Source organism: Setaria viridis, chromosome 3 (assembly GCF_005286985.2).
Source record: "Setaria viridis chromosome 3, Setaria_viridis_v4.0, whole genome shotgun sequence".
NCBI classification, from domain to species: Eukaryota; Viridiplantae; Streptophyta; class Magnoliopsida; order Poales; family Poaceae; genus Setaria; species Setaria viridis.
Genome location: NC_048265.2, coordinates 36,473,754 through 36,493,885, shown reverse-complemented (window position 1 = coordinate 36,493,885; position 20,132 = coordinate 36,473,754).

Below are 20,132 nucleotides of genomic sequence, written 5' to 3'. Positions count from 1 at the left end.
TGTGATTGAGGAGTTTATGTAAGGATGAACGATCTAGAAGAAAGTTAATAAGTGCTGGATGCTACCCACCCAAACCCTTGTCTCTTGCTAGCCTTTGCGAATCTCGAGATGAGAGATTCCTTTTGGGGGGTAGTCTTGTCACACCCTGAAATTTTTGGATTTTAGGATGTGATTAAAAAGAATAATTAAACAATGATTTTCTCATAATTTTAAATTTTTTCCAACATTTATTTTCTTGACAAGAAATATAGTATAGGAGAAACAATTAGTGTTGTTCTATGCGTGTTGCATTCATGCCGATGCATCTTAGTGTTTATTGAGTGCAAAAGTTTTAAAATGTGTTTAGTCGACAACCAGGTCCTTCTAAGAATTTTCCAGCTTTTTTTGGAATTTATTCTTATTTTTCTAGAGCTAAATCTATTTATTAGAATGCTCTATATTCTTTTTGATGAGCTCGAAGTATTTTATTTGGACTCTTCGTGTCCCAAACTATCTCTGGGATTTTGCATGAAAGTTTTGGGATTTTCAGAGTATTTTTCGTAAATTAATTGAATTATCTAGATTTTTCTTTTCATGGGGAATTATTTCTGGAAATAATCTAACCTATCCTTTTTCTCTCAGGCCAAGCCCTTAGGGCCCGACCTGCTCGGGCCCAGCAACCAACCTGCCAAGGTCCATCGGGCCCAGCTGCAGAGCGTCACCGCAGCACAGCAGCGCCGCTGCCACCGGCCAACCTTGGCTTCCGTGCCAAGTCAGTTGCGCCCCCGTGTCCGTATATAAAGGCTGCCGCCCGAGCCCTAGGGTCCCGGATTCTCACACCGCCGCATCCCTCACCCTCCCCATGTAGCGTTGCCGCCGGTCGACGCTACCCGAAGCAGGGCTCCGCGGGCGCCGGTCCTCGCGTTGTTTCACCGTGCCTAAGCACTGCCGGGCGGAGCAACCACCATCCCGAGCATCTCCTCGCTAAGTTGCGTCCAACCCACTGATTCCCGTTGCGAACTAATCACCGGAGTGCCGCCACGGCCTGGAGGCCGAGCCACCGCCATCCGCCGTGCGCCATCACCGGTCATCGTCGATTCACCTCGTGGTGATACCGCCGGAGCACGCCGATGCCACTAGGGCCTCTGCATCGCCAAGCTGCAAATCTGCCAAAGCTCGCCATCCTCAACTCATCGTCAGAAGTGCTTCCTGACGCGAACCCCGAGCCGACCGTCCCCACCGTCCGCCGACGAATTCTGGCCGCTACCGCTCGACTGCAGTGCCGGTGAGCTCACAGCCAAGCTCCTTTGCGCCACCCGCCGCTCGCAGCCCATCCTGGTGCCGCCACTAGCAATGGCTGTTTAGGAGCAAGCCATCATCACCACCGTGTAGATAAGGCAGTTTTGCCTTCAGGCCCCTGAGGAATCCCCAAACCAAAGCTCCATAGCTTGTGTTGTGGCAATCCTGCAAAGAACCCCTAGAGAAATCCCTCACCTTCAGATCCAGTCCACCCAAGTTTTCTTTTGCAGATGTAACCCTGATATTTCACCCTTTTTGCGAGCACAATTCCATGTGTCTTGTGAATCTTCTCTGCTAGCCCCTACGATCTATAGTTAATTCTGTTTACGTCGTTAGAACCTTTTTTAGCTCATAGATTACACGTTTTACCTCCGTTTAATCTAATTCTTGTTGCGTTAGATTCATATCAACTTAAACTATGTGTTAGAAGCAAGGTTAATCATATCCTATGTTTTTTAAATTTATTTAAAATATCAATATGATTATTAGTTGTTTATACACTTGTTTTCTAATTAAAAGCTAGTTAGATCTTTACCTTTCTTTCATAATTAAATGTTAATTTCATTAATGCTTATTTAAATAATCCTTTTCATTAATAGCTAATTAGAGCTACACCTCGTCTTGTCATAATTAAACTCAATTTGGTTAATGTTTATTCAATTTGTTTTCTAAATAAAAGCTACATAGGTTATATCTTGAGTTTTCATAATGAAATGTTAATTTGGCTAATATAAATATAAATGTGTTTTTCAATTATAATTCTGTTAGTTCAACATGAATCATAAAGTTATGCGCTTAGGTGTTCCCACATATTATATTTTTTCCAAATTAAATGTTTAAAGTGGTGTAAACTATACACGAACATTTGTAACTAAGATTTGACTAAGCTTTACTTCGTGTTTTCAAAATATAAATATAATGTGAGTTAATTCTAACATAGCATATTTCTCTAAAATATCATCCACATTGATTTCTACATTGAAAATGTATGAAGCACATAGTTTCTTTTCTTTTATGAACCCAAATTTTTTGATAGTCTATCTTCTCAACCAAAGTTTCGTTCTAGTCGGTTCTTGCTGTGTTAATCTTCTAATAATAAGCTATAGTTTAGCAACGTTGTTTCGCCATGTTTCATGTTGTTGAAAATGAATATGGTATTAATTTTGATTAATGCTTATTTACTTAGCTTTTTCTAGTTAAAAGTTAATTAGGTTTATACAATGGTTTTATTTAAGCAAGTGTTAATATGATTAACATCAACATAAATGAGTTCGTAATTGTAACTTGTTTTAGTTCAATGCTACATATAAAGTTATGACATATAGTTTATTTTCCAAAGTTAAATGTTTAAATGGCATAATTTGTACATGAATATTTATAAATAAAAGTTGACTAGGTTTTACATCATCTTTTCACCTACAAATATAATTTGAATTAACTCTAACTTAGGTGGCTGTCGTCAGCTCGTGTCATGAGATGTTTGGTCAAGTCCGCACAGGATGAGAAAATCTGCTAGGCCCACCCTAGGAATACAAATTGAGATCATAGAAACATGAACTTGTGATATAGCTACACGTAATTCCAGACTGGCAGCAAAAGATCAAGAGATTCTAGCTTAGAGAAAGGTTCGCGATCCGGGCCGGGCCTCGATTCCTTTCCCGATCTAGTGCCATCATTCTTCAAGATGGTGGAGGGTTTGAAGCATACCTACCCCTACCAATAACTAAGATTGCTCGAGGTTGGATAATCTATTAAATGCTGGTTAAGTGTGGAGTATTTGGATTGGTTCCGCTCAGTCGAGATATGATGACTCAATGGGCATTGAGAGTTTTGGAGACTGGTCTTGGGTTGGGGCTGCTGTGACTTTATGTTGTGACAAAAAAGGGAGGGGGAAAGTTACTGCCATACGCCTTGTTCTTGGAAAGGCAAAACCATCAAAGCGTTGATTAAAGATCCGGAACGAAATGTCCAACTCACAATTGAATATGATGCCCAAAATCAATCTTGGAACAAAATCCGCATTCTTGAAATGCAGAAGAGCCGAGGAAAGGCAATTCTTGCACCCATTATGCTGTGATTGAAGTTCCGGTGTAAGAGCGTCTCGCTTATACTTTCGGAGATCTCTCTCGTAATTCGTAGAGAAAAGCCTTTATCGGTGTTAAATAATCTTCTGATAAAAGAAGTGGTATAGTTCCGGCTCATTTTTTTTAGGTATACTATCTTGCCTCGAGAAAGGAGCTCACACGGGAACCTAGATATCAATGCAACTAGGAAGTAGAAGCAAGGGCAGACCCGTTTGTTTACCAAATGAACTTATCGAGAGTCAACCCAGTCTGGCCTACAATACAAGTTTTTGGACTTAGAGAAACTCGATGAGGTGTAAACTGATGTAGGATTTCCCGCGGCGCAGCAGTTCTTCCATACCAACTTACTGAGCCGAGTATGTGCAAGGCAAGACACGGCTAGACACAACTGCTTTATAACTAATGCTTTGAATGCAATGCAAATTCCAAGCCAGACGCGTTATTTCCAAGTTTCCTTGGGTAGGCCTTGGTTTGTTTTTCCTAAACCTTGTTACTTGTGCAAATTTTCAACTCAATTATCAGTACACTACATACTACTAGATAGAGATGAAACATCATCACCCGGCACTTGCCGCCTCTGTCCCTTCTCGAGAATAATTATTACGCAAGATAGAAAGTGCAGAGGTAATAAGTTGATTTATTAGTTTTTAGGGCGTTGTGTCACCTGGTCCTGATGTGATTCCTCTAGCTACTTAGCCAGACACTGGATAGGGGTAAGCTTTGTAAATGTGTAGAGCCAAGTGTTGTCACTGTGAAGCTATCGTCAAGGTGCATGGTGTCTTACCGTGACACTCAGTTCATATCTGTAAATTCGATCCACGCCGACTCTCCATCGTGGAATTAGACCAAGGGTCGAAGACCCATACCATAGGACCCCGTCTCCCGTATCTTATAGGCTTTTCGGCACATCCTATGAAAGGCTCTCACCTAGCAGGCCTCACTCAGTTCATATCTGTAAATTCGATCCAAGCCGACTCTCCGTCGTGGAATTAGACCAAGGGTTGAAGACCCATACCATAGGACCCCGTCTCCCGTATCTTATAGGCCTTTCGGCACATCCTATGAAAGGCTCTCACCTAGCAGGCCTCTTTGACCACGAATTTCTTTTCTTTAAACTAAAGGATGGCTGCTTCCAAGCCCACCTCTTGGTTCCCTTGGCTGTAGTTCAAAGAAGTTCTTCAGCTTTGGTAGGCGAAACAGATATGCATGCACCATAGAGGTTTATCCAGGTTCCAGTAGAGTGCATCGAAAGGTGCCATTCCGATGCTACCACTAGATTCTTTATCTGTCAATTCCTACTCCTACTACCTGTCAGAACAATGACATTGCTGGACAAGCTATTTCATCTTCAATTTCTATTTGCTAATTTGTTGCTTATGATGATCCACGCGGTCAACAATAACGAAGTGCTGACTGGTACGTTCAATTCATATCGGCAACACTTTCCATTCATCTTTTTGTTGATATTTGGATTCCGTTTTTATTTTGGGTACAAAATGTCACGGGTTCAAATCCTGTCATTCGCTTATTCAATGCTTTCTCTGGCATCCTACAACTCCCTTGTCATTTGTCATTTGCCAATACTGGACATTTGGTGAAGGCCGGATGGGGATAGCTAGCCCCAAAAAAGGACAGGACCCACACGGCAATAAAATGATAATATTACCCGAGGGGAGGAGATGCCTGAAAATTTGTTTCCTGGCTTGGCTCCGATAAGCAATTCCGGGAGGAGTCGGTCATGCACGAAACTGACACACCAAATGATGCCACATGAGCAAAGCTCTACGGGTGAAAACACAAGCTTTATCCACCAAACCAAATCCTATCGGTAAGTTTTGAAATCCACATATTTTCCAAGAAAAAGAGCCATCGGATCAGATTTGTCATTTTTTTCGTTAGCTTTTGTCTTTCCTTTACAACCAAAGTTTCCGCAATAGATGTATGTTTTCAATGATACCATCGTTCTTAGTATTTTATGTGTCTTCGTGATCATAGAATCGAGCCATATCCTTTAGTATGCTATTTTAAAGCTTTTCTTTTATTTTAGTGTATTGTTCTTAGCTGTACTTATTTGTTTACTTGTATGTTTGTGCCGATGATTGCTTGGAGTAAAAGGATCATTGTACGAAAGATTTGAAGATTAAGAGTTTCAAGAGAGCAAGAGTTGAAGAGCAGAAAGAGCAGCTATTCTTTGGAGAAAGGCATGTGTCCCTAACCATCCTTCTGTCTATGCTTATGTACAAGAATACCATGCATGCATTAATTGGAACATGGAGCGACCACCTAGGAAAATAGTGCAACCACAAGAACTGCATGGCTCTGGTGTTTGCTAATTAATTAGAGACACTAGTTTGGGGTAATCTTACTGTAAGGACAAGAGGGGGGACTGAGTCATTGTATAGCCCAGTCCTCTTGGGAAGTGAACTTTGCTAAGATACTATGCTCATTAGGGAGGTTTATGCATGCTAGATAACGAAACCTTAGCGGGTTACCACTTATTAGAGAATCTTTGTAAAGGCCTCGGAGCGTCCCTATGCAGTCACACCTCGGTAGTGTCATAAGTGCCTACTTGTGTAAAGCATGGTTGGATCCAAAGTTCTTGTGAACTTTTACGTGACTTGTGGTGAAAGTTTAGTATAAAACTGATATATCAGCCGTGCTCACGGTCAAGAGCGGTCTGGACCCTCACATGATTAATAAACTTGAAGATGGACTTAAATCATTATTCTGGTTATTTCTTGTGGCCTTGCTGAGTACCGACCATAAGTGTACTCACCATTGCTTACTGCTGCTCAGAAGAAGAAGGTGTGTGAAGTTTTCCGAAGATGATGCTGCGTTTTAGGCGTACACAGCCCCCAGCCGATTGCCTATGAAGTTTGGAGCCTCCATTTCCAGGATTAAGCTATATATCTGATAGACTCGTAAGTGTTTATTTATATTTCTTTACATGATACTGTTACTATTATTCGCTGATGATGTCACTATGTTTATGAAATTAGATCCTGGTATACATATACGTAGCACTTGATTTTGTTTTAAACCAGGTGTGACATTAGGACATGTTTATACATATGGCGTTCACTAGCGAATAACAGAACAAATATCATAGGTTCTGAGGTGAGATGATGGGAAATAACTACGTGGCCTTTCATAGGTTCTCTAGCGCGAATTAACCACTAGAGGCCCTGAGACCCACCATTGCTATGCCGACCATTTGTGCACACACCAAGCCGCTGCCTCATCAGCGCCAACAGTTTAATGCATGTGGACTGCTGAATTGTCCTAGTTAATCAGCTAAAACCATTGCTCATCAAGTTCTCGTGATTGTACGGTTCATCTAAGTGTTCCATAGATCAACACTTAAAACTAACTCGGGCAAAGAACCTGACTGAAATCTACACGCCCTCATGCTTCTCGCCTTCTCAAGACTTCAGATCTTCTTCGACTTTGCGGCGTCAGCACGCTGACTCAAGCATATGAAATTCGACAGTAATAATCTATCAATAATGCACCGAACTCAACCCAAAGCTCACTGGACTAACACACAAGGAGTTTATGTAAATCAACCCAGAGCTCAAAGCCCACCTTGTTTTATTTGCTCCAGGGCCTATAAGGCTATAGCTACTAAATACGACGGATCACTGCAAAGTGCAAACATGACACTAACGTTCAGACTCTACTGACACACACTTGTAAACCGAGACCCAGATATTTGAAGTGACAAGATTAAGAACTCCAAGGGAACAAAATTATTGGAACGGGGAAAATACAACGTATACAAATAGATGGACCTCGGACCCGGCCGCACGTCGACGCAAGCGGCGCTGCGCGGCGTGTTGCACCTTACGCCATACAAACTCAGCCCTGGGTACAGTTCTGTTTGCAGCCGCTCATGCAGGTCATCATGCAGAAAGGCTCAGCCCTCTCGATGATATACCGGCATTCAATGTATGTGGAGGAAAGAATGTTACTGCACTCTTCGCAGCAACTACGGGCATTGGCGTTCTGGCAGTAACAGTTACCGAGGCCACAGCCACTATGGACACAGGACTTGCCAGGGCAGGTACGATTAGTGCACTCTCCATAGCACCCGTTGAAGTTCCTGGCATAGGTGGTGTCGCACTCTGCGAGATCAGCGCCCATATTGGCTGTGCAATTCGATTGGCACTGCGAGCTGCAGTAACTTTGGCAGTCGACCATTGGCGTCAGTGCTGGTATCGGAGTCGACGGTGGCGGTGGCACCGGCTGCTGCCCCGTGTGATCAGGGCAATTGGGCGTGGGCATCGGCTGCTGCCCCATCGAAGAATGGAGCAGCACTGCACACACGGCAGCGACCAAGGCCACATTATTAAGAGCGGCAGCAGTTGAAGCCATGGTATATGGCTTTTGTGGATAGGGAGGAAGAAACAAGCTTTAGATGAAGAACAAATGACAACGAGAAGAGGAGAAGACAAGATGCTATAAATGGAGGAGATGGGCAAGATGCTCAACTGGTGCCTGAATGATGAATCAGTCGGTGCTATTTATAGGCACGACACCAAAGGATCGACCATATATGGAAGACCTAGATTATTACTATACAGAGTAATAGATTCATAGGAAGAATCTTGCAACATGCTACAAGTTGACCTCAAGAGGATTACGTAACTCGATCTTGCTCCAGTCGTCGCGTAACAGTTGACTTCATAATTAAAGTACCTCCAAATTCACTGATACAGTAATACGATGAACTGTTCAATGAACCTTTGCAAGCTTATTGGATAGTGTGGAAGAACCAGTCAAATAATAGAAGTCTGTCCTATCCTGGGCCACCAATACCCAATACTATTTTCTGAGTCCTGTCATGCCACAGTTTATTTCTCACGGGTGGAAATATGAGCATTAGTCCCAGTTGGTAAGCCTCGTATCTCTCGAAAAACCAACCGGGACTAATCATTCAGGATTAAAGGTTCCCCTCCTTAGTCCTGGGTGACCTGGAACTAAAGACCTCCTTTAGTTCCGGTTGGTATTACCAACCGGGACTAAAAGGTTAAAAAAATAAAAAAACTGCCCCCCTCACTGCTCGCACCCCTGCTCCCCAACTCCGCCTCGACCACCATACAACTTCCTTGAGCTCCAACTCTACCATAGAGACAATCAAAAACAATTAACACTTCACAAATTGAAGCAAGAAACATATATGCTCATCTCACATGACCATCACACAAGTGAGAACACACAACCAATCAATTCGCACAAGATCTGACTCCCAACACATGAGTTCGATTTGATTCACAACACATGGAGGATTCACTAGCACAATCGCAAATAAATCATTCACAAACAAATCACAAACTACAGAATCACTCACAAATGAAACATTCACCGGCTTCTTGTATCCAAAAGCTCCCCCGCTCGCCATCTCGCCCGCACGCGCGCCACCAGCGGCCGGTGGGCCACGTGAGGGTGGCAGCTAGCACCCTGGGGCCCAGCCGGGGAGGTCCGCATCCTGGCGGCCGGTGGCCAGGGGGGCCGGCCGGGGAGGGTTGCGCGCCAGCGGCAGATAGTGGAGGGAGGAGAGAGGAGGAGAGGGAGGAGAGGAAGCGGTGGAGGGAGAGAAAGAGAGGCCGGTGGTGGGTTGGGAAAGAGGATAATGTAGTGGGGAGAGAGATGAGGCCGCAGGTGGGGGTGATAAATTATAGGCTGGTGCGGAGAGAGTCGATCGGTGGAATAAAAAAAGAGAGGATATAGTCCCGGTTGTTGGTTTCAACCAGGACTAAAGATCATCCTTTAGTCCTGTTTGGAACCACCAACCAGGACTAAATCTTTAATCCTGGCTGGAAATACCAACCGGGACTAAATGAGTGGCCTTTAGTCCCGATTGGTGTTACCAACTGGGGCTAATGCCCCACCAGATTCCCTCGTTGTTCCTAGCTATTACAACTGGGGACTAAAGGGGGCTCTTTAGTCCCGGTTGATATTGCTGGCCGGGACTAAAGAGCCCCCGTTGGAGCTGATTTTTGGACCTGGAACTAAAGGTGCTTTAGTCCCGAGTCCAAAACCAACCGAGACTTTTGTAGCTGGATGGAAGGTCATTTCTGTAGTGTCTCCTGCTAAAGCGGAAAACTATTCTAGTTCATTTAATCAAGCGAATGAGCATGAGAAGATACGTAACATGTGTGTAATCAAGAAATGATGGAACATGTGCTATGATTTAAGCTTTACTTCTATATATTTTTATTTTCTATTAACAGGATTAATATAAGTATATATACATAGATAGCAACATATAACATGATTTAATATAAGTGTACATAGATAGCTAGACATAGATTGATGTGATTAATATATATAGGCAAATATTACACTTCTATTTTTTATGATAGCAGATGAGGGTAATACAGAAGTGAGTTACTTTATATATGTTGCATTTTATAATGATAGTGGTGGATATTGTTAAAAACAAAATAGAACTAATGCCTATTATTATGAATGATCATTAGAGTCTATCAAATTGATGGTTGGATGTCCCTGTTTTTTTTTATGAGAATCTGTAGGGTTTATCTATTTTTTAGCGTATCTTGTGACGATCAATACGGAGGCTTCAAAGGATAGTCTAATTACTAATAGTAAGATAAAATGCTTCTCAATGCTTCTGTGTGTGTGCGAACTTCCGTCATTACAGCCAAACATTTTTTATACCAATTATGTGCAGATCTGCTTCGACTTTGTGTGGTCACCGCTGACTCGCACATAAGAAATTCGACGGTCAAATAATAATGCACACTGAGATTCGTGGTCACTACTTTCAGCTAAATGACACATATCTAAAGGGTCTTACATGGAAGGTAGCCGCAACCTACTGTACCATCGGCCGTTGCTGCTGGTTTTTAGAAAGCATGATGAGAATATTTTTAGGATCCCAAGCAAGCTTTTTTTAGAAAAAGGAAATATTTCCAGTCTTTGCAACGGCACATAGCCATATTTTACAACATTCTCTGCTCAAAAGCTGATAAAAAAGGGAAAACATGCACGCATATAAAGAGAATAAATCAAAAGCAAAGTCTATTATTATTTCTCCATCCATTCTTGGCAAAGATATACAAAACGACAATCTCCAACGCTTTGCTTGTTGAATAGATAGTTTCCCTTGATTCCTCATGCTGCAGTAGAGACCAAAATCGCGACCAATATGATCCCAAGCAAGCTATTACTGAGTTATATATATATGCATAGATCGACAAGCTTAGGTGACTCTCTACATCACGTTAGAGGCCTGCAAGATCCAATACGTAGTTAGGAATATTCTTGCGTTGAATCACAACGAGAGAGGGAACACATCTGGTTATCTGTATGATGTCTTTTGTAGGTTTCAAAAAAAAAAAAGTCTGATAGGTTGTGCAGATTGCAGATGAGAAGGAGCATTCGACTACTAATGTTCTCTTCAGATCACGAATTGATCACTGGCCTAACACACAAGAAGTTTTTGTAACACAACCTGAGTCCCCCTTGTTTTGTTCGATCTAGGGCTTACAATAACAGAATAATACGTAATCACTGCAAACGTACACAGTAACGTCGGAACTCGACTGCCAGTCTGGCACACACAAATTATTACACACTCATGTATTGGACGTGAGCAGATTAACAACTCCACAGCAACAAAATTGTTTGACGGAAGGGGAAAAATACAAGGTACACAAATAGATGGGTCTCCGAGCCGCACGTTGACGCAAGGGGCGCACCTTAATTACGCCATACGAACTCAGCCCTGGGTACATTTCTTGTTGCAATCGTCCTGGCAGTTGATCATGCAGTACTGGACAGCCCTTCCGTAGTAGTTCACGCAGCTAAAGTATGTGGGGTTAATGGCTCGAGCGCACGCATCGCAGCAACTACGGGCATAGGTGTTGTCGCAGGTACAGCTATCGAAGCTGCAGCCACTATTGACACACTTGTCAGGGCAGGTATTGGTAGTGCAGCTGTCATAGCAGCTGTTACCGCCAGCGATAGCGTCGGCCTGACACTTACTGGCACCAGCGGTCATATTGGCTTGGCACAGGGGACTACATTGCTTGCTGCAGTTAAGATAGCAGTCGGCCGCTGGAGCCGGTGCTGGTGTCGGCGTTGTTGTCGGCGGCGCTGCCGACGGCGCTGGTGTCGGTGGTGGTGTCGGCGTTGCTGTTAGTGCTGCCGCCGGTGCTGGTGTCGGCGCCGGCTGCTCGTCGGAGTCATCATCACGGCAATGGTGCGCAGGCGCTGCTGGCTGCTGCCCCGCGTTATCATCGGGGCAATGGTGCGGAGGCCCTGGCTTCCGCCCCATCGATGATTGGAGCAGCACGAGGAACACAGCAGCGACAAACAACGTCCCGTTAAGAGCGGCTGCAGTTGAAGCGGCCATGGTATATGTGGCTTTTTCTGGATGGGTAGAACAGAAAGGAATGAGAACTCGAAGAGAAGGTTTGCTATAAATGGTGGAGATGGGCAAGCAAGCAGCACGGTTGGTGCCTTTACGACAGATAATTTGGTACTATTTATAGGCACGAAACCACCAGATCGGCCATACATAGGAACCATAGTTTATAATATAGATTACCGGATGTGACGTTACTGAAGGCATCTTGCAACATGTTACAAGTTGACTTCAAGGAGAGGATTAAGTAATTCTGGATTGCTCCAGTCCTCGCGTGTAGAAGTTGACTTCAGATAATTGAAGTACATTCTAATTCACTCAGGCACACTGATGGAAAACGCAGCATTAGTCCTGGTTGGTAGGACTCAAAGATTCCGAAAATCCATCCGGGATTAAATTTTCAAGACGAATCACCCGGGACAAAACCAACTGGGACTAAAGGGGCGGCCACGCTAGGCGCAGCACGGCCCCTTTAGTCCTGAATGGTTTTACCAACTGGGACTAAAGAGCTATGTGCATGCCCCTGCATGCGCGCCTGCATGGCACATGCATGTACCCTTAAGACTTTTTTTAAAATTCTTTTCCATATTAATATTGTATGTAAGTCATATTTATATTGTAAGCAAGTCGTATATATATTTCATGGCAGTAGTACACACACAATTCTTAGTATATTATACAAAATCAAACTAGTATTTATACAATTACTATATATACAATAATTTGTCCACTTCATTCCTAGAATCCTCCGGTCATGGCGCTGCTGGGTGCGGCTATTGAACGTCCGTCATAATAAAATTCTCCTGCGGGATCTATCACCTGGTCCACCATGAATCCTATGAGAGCTTCACATATTGCCAAAATCCTCTCCTTCTCTGAGAGTCTTTATTGAATCTTCCACATCCGTAATTTGGAAATATGTGAATGTTACACGAACAATTAAATATAAGGAGATAGAAAATAATTAATTATTAATAGTTTTATTTTACGTACATGTTGATCATGCGATGACGGCATCTTGCCATGCACAAATTTGGTCATGTGCTCACAGACGTAGTATCCACATAGATTATTGTCTTGTTCCTGTCTCAAGCACTTTAGTGGGGAAAAAACGTTATGAAATATTCGTGTTATAAAATGTACAAAATGTGCAAACATCATGTTCTGAATGTAAGTTTTTCTTTGAAGTTACCATGGTGAGTATTAAGGAATTATTTCCATGCGCTACGGATTAAAATAATTCATGATACAGTGTTAGGTGATAATTTAGGAAACCAACTTTTGCATAGAGATAATGGTCCAGAATTATTACGAGTTTAGCATGTCTTGAATGTCTTGGTACTCCTTCGGTGGTTTCCTCAACGAATCGAACACAATGACGTGGCTTCTATCAATCATAATTATTAGGAGGATCCAGTGGAAACTACGTACATAAATGTTCATACTAGAGCTAACTAACATTAATTAGGTAAGGAAAAACAAAATGAAAATAGATGGTACCCACTCTTACTTAAAGTTATATGGCAGTAGTACGTATTCCTTGTAATTTTGTTTGTCCAAGAAATTGTATACCACCTCTAATGTTTTCTTTGGCTGATCCCGTATCTGAGCTTGGTTAATGAGCGATGGATCCATGAAGCCAACATTGAAGTACGATTATATGCGGCACCTCTGAATTAGCATCCTACATAAAATGGAAGACGAAGTTAGTAGGGTGACGCACACATAAAAAATAATGATCTTAGCCAAAATTTACATATTGATAAACAGACACTAATCACGATCAATTCCCTTTTCAAAGCCTTCTTATTTGTTTTGTCAAAGATTACTAGTTCATTTTGTCTAATGTGGAATTATTTTTTAGTTTTTACCTTGGAAAATTATAGAGTTACCTCATGGCTATTTTGAAATACGAAAAAGATCCAAATCCAAAGCAATATTAAGTCTCTGGTTTATAGAATTAACCAGAACCCAGGCGCTGACGAGAGAGATGTCAAGGGCATCCTGATGGTGCACTTCATATATATCCTTGAATTCCATCCACGGGACTTTCTCACCTTCGCCGAAAAAATCAATCGGTTTAACCTGAAGACCGAACATGAGCCTCTCGTCGGTAATCTACTTCTTGTACCATTCATGGTATTTGTACATCTTCGTGGATAGCTTCCGTACCAATTCAGGCCTTATTAGAGGCTTGCCTACCTCAAAGGGCCATTTAGGTACAATTGGCTCTGGAGCTGGCGGTTCAACTTGCCCTAGAACTTCAGCAAGAGATATACCTGTATCTTGCAAAAATCCAACGACTCTGATTTGTTATTCTAAGGGCATTGCTCGTATAGTTTCAGCATCTTTATTTGGTAGATCCCCAAGCTAGGGGGACAGTTCAACTTGAAGACGACGCTCCTCGCTGTTTTTTCTTCTCATCAAACTTAAGTAATGAACTATCGTAGTTTGATAGTAGAGTTCTCTTTACTTCTTTTGACATGCTAATAAATTTTTTTAATTTTGTTGGATCTACTAGCTTTAGCTCAATCTCCTTTGCTTTTCTTTCTTCAGCGCATTTTTTGAAGAACTCCTTGCAAGTTTCCTAGGATAGCTTCCGCAATTCCTTTGTAGTCATATCAACCAGTAGCTTCTCCATGGCTTCAGACTTCTTTGTTTTCTTTTGCTACCTTGGCTTGGAAGGTGGTGGTCACGACTTCTTTAGAGGTGCTGCAGGTTCCTTGCTCGCTGCGGGTCTTAGTTCCGGCGACGGTAATTGGGGATGGGTGTTGTTGTCATCATCTCTCGCACCACCAAGATTCAATGGAGATCGAGACGTTGATCGAGCAGGATGTGAAGGTCCTGGTGGTGATGGCAGTCCTGGAGTAGGATGTGCTGGAGATGACGATCTTGAGTTTTGAGGAGATGGTCACTGTGGGGTATCTACGGGGAGCAATGATGCCTCCGTGCCAGCGATGATGATGTAGCATTTGCACCATAGAATGATCCCGTGAAGTGCATCTCCTAGTGTCCTTTCCCATCACCTCTCAGGAAGTTGAGCACTAGACCTTCATATTGATTGTCAACAATCTGTCTAGGCCGACGCTGTAGTAGCCAGGTGGAATCTCCATGCCATGGCTAGTCTGCCCTGGCAGGATTGGTAAACCACTCCCGTATGCCACCGGTACATATAGGAGAAATAAAGAAGTTATTAAACTCCCGAGGCGTGGATCAATTGAGAAGATTGCATAAATTATATATATGTATACCTTAATAGTGATGTTGCCGAAAGGTCTATGCAGCTCACATGAGGTGCGTTGAGTGATGTCATCCATAGGGTACCGTTGGTCATCCACGGGTAATCTCAGCATCTACTCATTATGGACCCCTATGGAAGCACTGCTGCTTCGGCGTTGAGAAAGCGAACTTCCACTGAACGACCCTATAGCCTCGGCAACGTCCTAGGTGATCGGGATTCCCGAGAGCCAATGTCAGCTCATCATTCTCTCTATCCACCTTCAACCTCCTATCTTTAGCATCTTCAATGTTTTTGATAAGCCTTTTGGCCTTATGACATATTGTTTCATTGAAGATAAGTGTCCCATCCTCTTGGCTCAGGTTGCCTCCATGAGCTTAATACCAATTTTTTGATCAATCGAGCTAGTCAATAGTTGTTGGTACGATACCTCGATCGATTAGGTCTTGTTCCATCTTGCACTATTTAGGAATTGTAGTGCTGTAACCACCATGCCCTAGACGATGATGGTACTCCTTCTTGCTAGCATTGACAACGTTGACGCGAACCTTATTCACACCACCTTTGCTCATCTTGTATTTGACAAATGAGTTCCAGTGGTCCCTTAACTTTGGCCACTCATTGAAATCTGGAGTTTGGCCCTTCTTGATAAAGTTGGCATCTAGATTCTTCTTGAATATCTGTCACTTTCGTGATGTGAAGCCTTCCCTCCATTATCTTTGTACGACCTCGAGGCTTATTTCGCTTTGTCGATCTAGAGGGCCAACAGTTCAAGATTCGTTAATTAGTACATAGTAATAATGAATATGAAATTATAGATGGGGTAAAAGAATGAAAATGATATATACCTCGCTAGAACCTTCCGTCACGGCTAGGTTTTGTTCCGTGTTGTCATCAACGTGGTGCTCGGGCTCATCATTGCCTCATCAACACATGTTGAGGAACATGTCCGCTTAGCTACCCTCTTCGTCAGTCTACGTTATTGAAACGTTGGAGCCACTACCACTAGCAATAATCTACTCCATTAAATACCTTGCATTCTCTTCGTCTACCATCTCAACTAATTTAAACACACATAAAATCATAGATACATTAAATTAAAAACGGTATCAAGTAGTACAATTGAGGTATAAACATGAAATCATAGAACAACCATGAAATAAAAGAAACTAATTGAAATATACACATGAAACCATACATTAAATTATATATACAACACCTCTAACAAATTTATTACATGAAATTTACATGAAACTTACATGAAATATAACACTAAAAAAATCACGCAATTATATACAACACCTCTACTTGTATATTTTCACAAAAAATATCCTTAAAATATATATACAACACCTCTACCAAATTTTTACTAAATTATACTAATTTTCTAAGCATTTCTACAAGTTTCTACTAATTTCGAACCATTTATGCTAAATTATACTAAGCATTTGTAGTAAATTATACTAATTTTCTAAGCATCTGTACTAATTTCTACTAATTTTCGAAGCATTTATAATAATGTATACTAATGTACTAAAAATTATACTAATTGTATACTAAATTATACTAAGCATTTATACTAAATTATACTAAGCATTTATATTAAATTATTCTAAGCATTTCTACAAATTTCTAAGTATTTATACTTAAGTTCTACTAGTTTAGGCTAATTTTATTTTATGGTAGCGGTTCGGGCGCGGGGTGGGGGGGACGCTGGCCGTACAGGCGGCCGGTGGGGAGGTGGACGGCGTGGCGGCGGGACAACGACGGCCGGGGCGACGGGGCAGCGGCGGGCCACGGGCCGGACAAGGTGATGGCGGGGACGGCGGGGGGCGGCAGGGACAGCGCGGCGACGGTGGCTGGGGCGACGGCACGGGCAAGACGATGGAGGCCGGGGCGGGTGCGACGGTGGGGTGACTACAATGGGGTGACTGTGCGGGCGATGAGGTGGCAGGCGGGCCGGAGACGAAGGGGTGGTGGCGGATCTTACAAGTAGGGGAGATGAAACAGCTGGGGAGAGGAGGGGCGTATGTAATCCCCCTAGTCCCAGGCTGACTTTGCAACTGGGACTAAAGAGCCTTTAGTCCTGGTTGCAAAGTCCACCCGGGACAAAGGCCCCCTTTAGTCCCGGTTGCAATTTGCACCTAGGATTAAAGGGTGCTTTTCACGCGGGAGCCTTTAATCTCGGGTGGACTTTTCAAAGAGGACTAAATTCCTTTTGTGGGATTTTTCATTTCCCGCCTGTTTTACAAATATAATTTATATATGTTTTCCATTGGTTTTGTTAAAAAAAGATTTACATATTTTGAACATGCAAAAATATATTAAATTAGCAAGTATATTTAAAATAAGTTTGAATCAATCATTAATTCTTTAAGTTTCTAAAATAATTTTTTTAATGCATCACTATCATCAACAAAATATTCAATTAAATAATTTTAATGCGCAAAAATGCAATTGATGTATGTGGTTAACATTGTTTATATTGATTGAATAAATCTTCACCTCAACCAATTTAAACACACGTGAAATCATAGGTACATTAAATTAAAAATTGTATCAAGTAGTACAATTAATATATAAATATGAAATCATAGAACATTACAATATAATTCACCATAGAGCATTACAATATAATTCAAAGGTTCTGTTGGCTATAGAGCATTACATAAAGGTGAACCATATTTAGTGCGTTAAAAAACTTCTTCTTGACGAAAGTTCCTTGGTCATGATCGCAGCGTAAGTATGGAGCCTTTTCTTTGGCTAGCATGATGCTTAGGTCAACTTCGACAGGGAATGGAGGCATGCTATCAAACTGATCATAATCATCTAACTGGTCTACTTTGTCCTCGACTCCCACAATTTTTCTTTTACCTGGAAGAACTATATGGCGCCTTAGCTCCCATGGCTCTTTTGAAAAAAAATTTTGAACCTCCAATCCCAAAGGGCAAACAATCTATTTAGCTTTATATGTTGTGGATGACAATTCACTATTCTCGGGAAGAATGTTCTTTACAATTTTCAATATCCCCTGAAATGTCTTATCGAGCAGACCATTTTTGGCCTTTTTGGCCTTCCATTATAGAAATTCTAGTGTGGTACCCAGTTTTTTACGCCCTTACTTGCAATCTGGGTACAATATTTTTTGTGATCATCTATCATGCGCTGCAACTTTTCTGATTCCTTCTCAGTTTTGCAATCTCTGTGTACATCCCGTAGCACCTGACCAAGATCATCAATAGGGCCGTCTTCTGCAAACTCATCCTCATCAGCCTCGCCCATTGTAGTATCTGCAAAAGCTTGGCCTGCAGCCCAGTCTGGAATGTTGTTATCATCCTCTTCTTCTTCGCCGTCTTCCATTATAACCCCTCTTTCACTGTGCTTGGTCCAAACCAAATAGTAAGACATGAAACTGTATCTAAACAAGTGGCTGTGAACAGTCCCTCAGAAAGACTAGTCCTTCGTGTTACTGCATTGGAAGCATCGACAACATATGAACTAGTTCTTTGGCTTGTTCGCTTTGGCCACTTCGAGAAAATAATGCAAGCCATCAACAAACTCCTTGGTCCGTCTGTCCATGTTATACATCCATTGCCGGTCCATCTGCATCGTATTACATGAGAAATGGACATAGGTCTTCATATTTTATAAAGAACTTGATGAATATTAGGTAGGGATAAAATAGAGTTAATGTGATTATAATATTTAGGTCTTGCAAAAAACATTAGATAAATAAATTATTACGTGAGAAATGGACATAGGTCTTCGTATTAGATAAAAAACTTGATCAATATTCATAATTTATACCAATCAACCTTCATAAAGATAAAAACAATTCACATGAAAATTACACCATTCAACATTCATAACAATCACTAAAGATACATATAAAAATTACACTCATAACAAGATAATAAAGATACATCTACACTAAAGATTATAGATGCTCTATAGTGGACTTCACGTAGTCAATTATCCTAAAATAATGGTACAACATAGCAGAAAGTTCGCCCTCCAATCTATCAAGAGTCACCTCCACATATCCAGTACAAAAAAATAATGGTACAACAGAAGATCTTCGAATCCACATACTCGGGCTGAATATCATAAAGGAATCTTGAAAGAATTGTCCAAACGTCTATTGGAGCAAGTGCCACATTCTCATAATAGAAGTATGGTGGTACACATAGAATAACCCGTCCAGGCAAAAGATCTGTTGACTGAGCATGGCCTATGGTGGCAAGCCAAAACGAACCAAAAGCCGCTAGGTCAAGGTCAGTGAACAGATTTTTGTCTGAAGAGGATATTGGGCTAGCATACTTCTATTATAAGAATTAGGCTCCAAAAGGCGTTTGGAATATTGTTTCAAGATTCTTTTATGATATTCAGCCCGAGTTTGTGGCTTCGAAGCTCTTCTGTTCTACCATTATTTTCTAGTATTGTAGGAGCGGAGGTGACTCTCTATAGACTTCGGAGAAGATTGAGTTATGTCCAGAGAATAGCATAAGCACATTTATACCATGTGCAAACACTGTTAACTGGGATTGGAGGAACGGAGGTGGTGCATGCATTGCCAGTCCATCTGCATCGTATTATGTGGAAAATGAACATAGGGCTTCGTATAGGATTATTGTTTATAATATTTAGTTCTTGCATTAAACATGAGATAAATAAATTATTGGTCAAAGATTGTAGCAATGACCAAATTCTATTTTCTTACACCTACAATTTATTTACCTTAATATTAAAAACATATTTACTCTATTTTTTTCTCATACCTAATATTGATCAAGTTCTTTTAACTAATACAAATCTTTTATAACAAGCAAGCTATCCATCAAATTCTAGCTCAAAAATATGTATAAATAAAAATCCTCTCCATTCTCCCTCATTCTAAAAAAACTCATTTTTCTCCCTTTGCATAAAACAAAGCATAATAACAATAAATGAAGGGAGGATGAAGTAGCTAACCTTTACAACACTTTGGATGAGTGAAATCCCCACGGAAATGAGGAAAAAAATTTGGGCAGCACCTCCCCTAGGGTTGCTTGCTCGCCATGGAGAGGAGGCCAATGTGTCTTTGGTGGAGTGGAGTGGCTCGGGCTGGGGGAGCAAGAAGAGCTCTCAGTCTGGTAATTTT